At 44.9% G+C, this 7,397-nt stretch overlaps 1 protein-coding gene and 1 long non-coding RNA gene across 2 annotated transcripts in view; one reads left to right on the forward strand and one right to left on the reverse strand.

Annotated features, from left to right (window-relative positions):
* Positions 1-7,397, reverse strand: part of LOC142033821 (kelch-like protein 8) — a 138,670-nt gene that overhangs the window by 115,273 nt on the left and 16,000 nt on the right. The gene's annotated exons all lie outside the window — the stretch shown is intronic.
* Positions 2,697-7,397, forward strand: part of LOC142033857 (uncharacterized) — a 161,332-nt gene continuing 156,631 nt past the window's right edge. Inside the window, exons 1-2 of the long non-coding RNA XR_012651364.1 lie at positions 2,697-4,631; positions 4,764-5,298. This is a non-coding gene — a long non-coding RNA (uncharacterized LOC142033857). The remainder of the gene's footprint in view (positions 4,632-4,763; positions 5,299-7,397) is intronic.

Here is a 7,397-nt window from a genome sequence, read left to right on the forward strand (position 1 = left end):
TTGCTAATAATGGATGTGGTTTTCTAATGTAGTATGTAAATTGTAGACGACACTGAAACCTGTTTTAATACCCGCTAGATATGTTGCTGTTACAGATGTTGTACATAGGAATGTACACTTTTTGGGGGTCAATGCACTTTTTCACTGCATGCTTAAAATCCCAATGGCAAAATTGGTATTGAAGTAAGAATAAAAGGAAAAAACATCTAGTTAGTCATAAAAAAAGAAATGTGAAACATCCCCAGATGAGCATCTGGTGGGATTTTTAGCTACAGACTAGACAGGAGGAGCTTGGTGGTGCGTTTGCTCAGGCGAGGTGGGACTGGGACTCAGTTCATTGCCATCAATTAGTCTTCCAAGTGGCATGAAACCAGCTTGGCCCCAGGCTGGTTGCAAGATGCACAGAGGATAAGAAGAGCATAGGAAGATAGCTTGTGGTTGTGGCCATACACATGTGGATTAAGCGTCTGTGACTTTTGTTCTGGTTTCAGTGGGGTGCGAGGCGTAGTTGGACATGAGCTGTCCTGTCTGCTGGTCAGGGTGGAGCTGCTTTTCCTGGGTTATTCGGATCCTCTGTCCCTCCATTTCCTTCCCCCTCCCACCCCAAAAGGCATGTTTCCCAGACTCCTTGCTTGGGGCAAAAGCAAGGAGGATTAGTTTTGGAGGTGGAGTGGAGATGGGGAGTGGAAGGGAGGGATGCAGAGGAAGGAGGTGCAACATGTCAGCAGGGGAGGTCATCCACAAGCCAGGGAGGGAGAAGCGGGAGAAGGAGGCCACAGGGCTGCAGCAGGCGTTGACCACCCCACTCAGATTTCTGCCTGGGGCAGCGGCCCACCCTGGGCTAAAACTGCCAAAAATATTTTGGGGTTGTTTTCCAATAATACTGTGGTGTTGTTTATTTATTTATTGAGCCTTTATTGACCAAACCTAATTTTGCAACCACATTTAATTTATTCTGAGATTTGTTATACATTATAGATTAGCTTGCTTTCTCTCTTTGGCTTGGCTTACCCTTTTCAGAGACAAATGTTATTTTTGGCAAAACAGCTGCATTAAAGTTGATTACAGTTTCTCAGCCCTATGCTGCTCTCCGAACACTAAAATAGCCCGTTGACAGCCTATGCTTGCTTTATATTAATTGCGCTTTTAGTAACCCCTGTCACTACCTGAAACCGACAGTGTTCCTGGGCCACCATCAGCATTTCTGATTGTGTTTCCTTCAACTTTATGTTCCTGAAATGAGGACTTGTGCATGTTGCAATGACAGCATGCGATCACTGCTGGTTTGCGATGTGTTTTGTCAAGCTACAGGGTTCCTGAAATTCCTGCTGCGTTTTTCTCCTCTCCTACTCAGTATTGCTGAGTTTAAGGTTTTCTTTGGGTCCAGTGTTTCATATCATAGCAAAATGGCAATGTTGTCCACTTCTGTTGAGCCAGCAAAACTGCATTCCAACCAATAGCTTTTTTCTGTTCACTTTCAGTATTTGAAGGCACGTACCAGCCCGTATGTGGTCTGTGGCAGCTGAAAGGTATTTCTGAAAGTTGCTCCAACTTGTGCAACTTTTTGCTTGTTACACATGAGGTGCAGCAGGCTCTGAACTTGCTCATGAACTCTCCTTGCTGTTCAGAGAAGAGCTAGTTAGGATTTGGTGTCAGGCTTTTGCTTTGTCTTGTTTTTCCAGGGGTCCCTGGGGAATGGGGTTGAGCAAGATGCAATCTGGAAAGGAGGGCAGGAGCTGAAGGTTTCACGGGTGGTATTTTCTTTGAGACGTGAATGCGTACGGTAGTGCTGTGGGTGCCAGTAGGGCTCGTGTCATCAGGTCTCCAGGCAGCACGTGAATTGTGGCGCACTGGTCAAACCACTGCCTGTCTGTTCAGCTGCCAGCCACTCTGTCCTTGCATTTCTAGGTTATTTCTGTGGGATTTCTATTTCAACTATTATCATACAGGGTTGGCTTTTTCTCTTTTTTTCACCCTGCTTTACTCATCATTTTCAAGCGTAAATAAAATCTGCAATTCTCAGTGAAAACGTCCTTAAAAATTAACTGTCAGGTTTCTTGAACACAGAACATTGGTCTTAAATCTGTTAAATGGTCCTCGTCCTGTGGGGAGTGACACGCTAGTCCTCCCCTCTCACAGCAGCTCTTCATGTGCTGGGACACAGGAGTGGCCTGGGCATGGGAGAGGTGCAAAGTGTTAGAGCCCCATGGAGAAATGAGGATGCCAAACCTCTTGCAAAATGGAGTCTCCAGTGGGAAAAGATGTGCAAATAAGTGAGAGGAGGAGACTGATGTGTTTGACTTCAGCACTGAATCAGCACTCTAAGGCTTCTGTGAATTAGAAGTAGCTGCCTTTTATAGTCCTTGAAAAAGACAAAAACCAGATCTGTGATACAGCTTAAAAAAAAAAAAAAAAAGTAAAAAAAGAAAGAAAACCTCTCCAAAGAAATTGTGCCACAGATCTTTTGTTTGTTTGTCTTCTGTACTGAGGATGAATTGCTGCACGTGTGTGTGTATATATATATATATAAAAAAAAATTAAAATATGAATTTTGACTTGCTTGTCTTCAAGTTCTTCAGATGAAAGGGATGTTGGTCAAAATTGTAAAGATGAAATGAAAAACAAGCTGCCTGGGGAGGGGCAATTTCTTGTTTTCCTGATCTGAAGCTGAGATGTCTCACCCTCCCCCGTGCTTTGCTCACACAAAGTTGCACAAGCACAGCCGCTGGGTGCAGCTTTGCTCAGAGGTGAGGGTTGATGTGGCTGTGCAATGTGTGATTGGTATGTGGTTGAATTTCTTGAAATATTCAACAGCACGAACTTGCCACTGTCTTCACCTCATTGCCACCTTTTGAGGGAATATATCAAAATGGTGTGTTTCAAGTTTTTTAACCTTGAAGTTTGAAATTCAGGCGTCCATCCTGACGGCACCCTGATGCAGGGATTCATTTGTAAGTACTACTTCAGCAAAATATTCAAGCATGTTTCCAAATCCCATTTATTTTGCCTGAGACTGGGGCATGTTCTACTGGGCCAAGTGTCCTCCGGAGCTCTGGATACCTGGTACGTATGTATTTTCCTTTTTTTCCTTTCTCCTAATGACTGCATGCATAGTGGTCCAACGCTGCCTCTGTCTTCTGGTTGATAACATGAAAAAGAGAACAGAATTACTCTTCTGTTTTACCTGTTCATTTTGTCTGGCAGCTTTGACCTTCTTTCAGTGAGGAAAACTTTAATTAAGGGTGGTAACTAACCTTCTGCTAAAAACCAGTCATCAGTGGGCATGACTCAGCACCACACGCATGCAGAGGGATGAATCTCAGCCTGACCCCAAGAGTTGGACATAGCAGCAACCCAGCTAAGGACTCCAGCAGGGCTGTGCTGTGTGTTTCTGTGGCCACGGTCTTTACAGACCAAGGCAAGTGTATGCCCATATCAGCTTTCCTTTTTTCCTCTTGGACAGGCTCCACTGGAGGGAGTTTTGGCAAGCCTTGGAGTGGTGTTGGTGCCAGGTGAAATGGGCTTCATCTGAAAGCTGAAGTGCGTGTGTGTGCAGACGTTGCAAGCAGGAAAAGAGTGTGTGGAGCAGAGGAGCTGGTCCTCGGGAGGGAGTATGGAGTTGTAGATCTTTGATGGTAATTAGGTAGGATGGATTATTACAGTTAGCTGACCTAGGGGTGCTCCAGCAACCCATGTTGGGTAGGGAGTGATAAAAAGCAAGGAAACCAGCTGGGGGAAGCAGAGCCAGGTGTGAGGAGCTGGGAAAGGAAAAGGTAAGAGAGAGAGAGAGGCATGGTGGTCTCTTGGAGGTAAAAGGAAGACCTTGGGAACCAAACAGCAGTAGTGAGAGCAGCTGGGATGTCCACTGAGGACGGGAAGAAAGAAGGGCTGTTTGGCTCTGCTTTTCTATTCCTGTCCTTTCTGTCCTGCATTGACCAAGATTTTGGCTGGGGAGCTGGTAGCTGCTCATACAAAAGAAAAGTGAGAAGCGGGAGGAGACAGTTGCCATGTGGCGTAACGCGCGGTGACAACGTGACACCTAAATGCGATCATATTGGCAGCTGTAATGTGCCATTTGTTTCATCTGGCAGCCGTTCACTTGGAGGTCTGACTAGGACTGTGTCAGTACAGTGCATGGATTTGCAATTACTTTCTCCCAGCAGCCTGTGCTGAGTTAGGTGTGCTGACTTGCACTGTCCAATTTTTTTTTCTTTCTTGGAAAATGTGTGTAGGGGAAGATAATTTGCTTATGGTTCTTGGCCCAAGTTAAGTCTTACCCATCGAACAAATGAAGACACAAAAATGTTTCTCGTTGGCTATGTAACCAGAGCCAAGCCTCGCCACCACTCCCAGAACAGCTATAGCTGCATAGTTGCCTGCTTGGAGTATTAATTTTCAGGACCATTTATTTAATGAGCATCAGAGAAATTCTCCTGTGGGGCACTGCCAGGTAGCAGGGGCGCTTTAGAAGCCAGGCAGGCAGCCATAGCCATGCATGTGTTCTCTGCATCACAGCCCAGTGCACGTCTCTTACTATCTCTGTCCGGATGCTGGCTGCCGCACCATCTAACGTAGGTTGTGTGTACTCATTAAAAGATCAAGTTACCGTTTCAGTGGAAAACTTGCGGCAGGTATGTATTTGCATGGGCTTTTTGCTTGTATTGATGGAACACAACAACGCCTGCAGACCAGACAAGTCAGATGGCAGAAATTACATAGTTCCCTGTTGACTTTTTTTTTTTTTTTTTTTTGTGCTGGAACAGCTTTAAAATGAAACTGTCTGGAATCCAAGGAATTGCGTTGAAATGCTGCAAAGTGACAGAAACACCAACCATGCTGACAGCCAGGAAAGAATTACAAATACAAGTTTCATCTCCTGGCTAGGAGTGCTTTTGCTTTGCTGCCAGTTCCAGTTGAGAGAACATGCAAAGGTTTAGAAAACAAACACAGATGTGATAAAAGCAGCCAGCAAAAAAAATTAAGTGGAGCATCTGGAATAAAGTACTTGGGTTTGCAAAACTGTGCACTGCAGCGATGCTGAAAATAGTTCTAAAAGCAGTTTCAGCCTAAAAAGCTCTATTTAACTGTGGGAGTAATCTGGAGTTATGGACTTTCCAGGCATTTGTTCTAATTAAGCTTGGACAGGTTAATTGGCTGAATTTTTATCGCCTGATGACAACTTGTTTGTAAAATGAATCTCAGTGTCATTTTGTGTTGGAGCTGTGGTCCCATCATACAAGATCATACTGAGCATCCTGCAGCTGTCTTGGCAGACAGAGCGGACACACGGAAAACGAGGTAAATGCAACCACTTCTGTTACTCATTGTGGTTCAGGGCAGTTACGTTGGGCTGGAGCTGTTGGGAAGCTGCGTAATCAGTGTTGCATTCTGAGCACTCAACTTTATCTTTAACAAACCTTTATTTAGTCAGGAGTTTCCCTGAGTCAGCGAGGCCTGCCCCCCATTCCTCAGTGTTTGCTGTTTGTAAATGCTTTTGCCTGTTGACTTGAATTTTCTCATGCGGCTCGTTTCCAACACTTAGAAGAGATGGAATCACTCCGGAGTGAAAATGTTGTTGCAAGTGGAGGTAAGACACAGAACTGAAGTCATGCAGTCAGGACGTAGGAAGGAAGCCTGATTTTAGTTAAGTTCACAGAAAAGTTCAGAGCAGCAAAGCAATCTTGTAAAATTTCCTGGGGCTTTGATAATCTTATTGCTGCTGGTCTGCATCTCTCTTGCTAGCACTTGAATGCAGTCGGATTGAGCATAAAGAGGCTGTTCAGCCTGAGTGTTGGTTTCAGAATGCCAGTCATGCTTTTATTTAATTACCTTTCCACTGCTCTAAATAAAGAAGTGTCTTTCCAGATCACAAGCAAGAGCATTTCCTTGATTTTGATGAATCAATTGCTTCTGACATGTTCAGTCTGCCCTACGTGAGTGCATGCTACCTGGGTTAACAACTCTGACACTGGAATAACTGCTCCCAGATCCCACCCCACCTGAAGGAAGATCCTGGAGACAGACACAGGATCCCTCCAGTGCCTGGCTGGGGTCATTGTTACCTCCTGCTTCCATGCAGCAGCCCGAGGCCGTTGGTTGATTACCTGTTGGTTATGTGGCATAAATAGAAGTGTATGCAAAGCCCTCTGCGAAGGCTTGGTTATTTGCTAGGCTGCATCCCCCTCTACAGGCAGACATTTCAGTGAAATAATTTTCTCTCAGCTGGTATTCAGCAGGAGGAAAGTCTGTAGTCTTTCTGATGGGAGTAAGAATGCATGCATATATTTTGTTTACGTTTTAAAATATGCAAGTAGCATGTGCATCACCTTCTGAAGTCTTCTGTCCGCATCTGAATATTTCAGCAGAATGTCTAAGCCAAACAGTTTTGCTGCAAGCATGGCTCTATTAGGAATGAGATGCCTTTGGGGAAGAGCAATATTAAAAAGTATTCAAAGCTGTGAAAGTATAACCAAATTCTCACAATCCACTTTGAACGTAAATAATAAGATACGAATTTAAGATTTTATTGAAAGGACGTATTTTACAAAATTGAAATAAACAGTAATACATGCAAGATCCTTGCAGCATCATGGTGTTACGGCATGTCCTGAAAAAAATACCATCAGAAATTACTATTTTAATGTAGTGATAAGAAATCTAACTTAAAGGGAAATCTTTGTCTTCGTATTGATCTTCCATAAATAAAAGTGCCGAGATGAAAACTTCCTGAAGACAAACACGGCTGTGGAAGGCACAGCAGATGATGCGCTGCCCTTGGCAGCGGTATGGTTTGGGAAGAATTGCTCCAAGTCCTGAGGTGAGGAGCAGCGTCATGCTTGAGGGCTGCTGTGGGGCAGCAGGAGAGCTGAGATGGGGAGGCAGCGTGTCCCAGCACCTGGGGCGGCAGCAGGGTGGACAGGCAGCAGGGTGGCTGGTCAGCACTGGCTGCACACACAGGACTGGAGATGCACGGCCAAGGGGGCTGGTCAAGAGTGGTCCAGAATCTGGTCCTGCTCTTCCAGGAAGCCCGTGACATGGTTAAAATCAGCAGGCCGGGAACTTTGATGTAACTGTAACCACACGCGAGTCTTCCAAAATTATTTTTTCTTTGTGTTTAAGGGAGGTACTAATAGACACCTTCGGGTTTATGATTTTTATGGGTGAGGTCAAGGATACAGGAAAAACATCATTAACAGAAGCAGTAACAATTCCACATTTGGGATGAGACGTGCATCATGTTTAGATGCAATGATTTCATGAGCCTGAATGTTTAAAGACTTTGCTATTGCAAATCCCGAGTTTACTTTTAAATCAGAAGAGGCAGTGGGAGTGAGGGCCTGCTGCCACTGGAGGGCTGCCTCCCCACGGGGAACCAGGGCAGGCTGCTCTGTTTCCCC

This window comes from Buteo buteo, chromosome 1, assembly GCF_964188355.1.
Source record: "Buteo buteo chromosome 1, bButBut1.hap1.1, whole genome shotgun sequence".
Classification (NCBI taxonomy): Eukaryota; Metazoa; Chordata; class Aves; order Accipitriformes; family Accipitridae; genus Buteo; species Buteo buteo.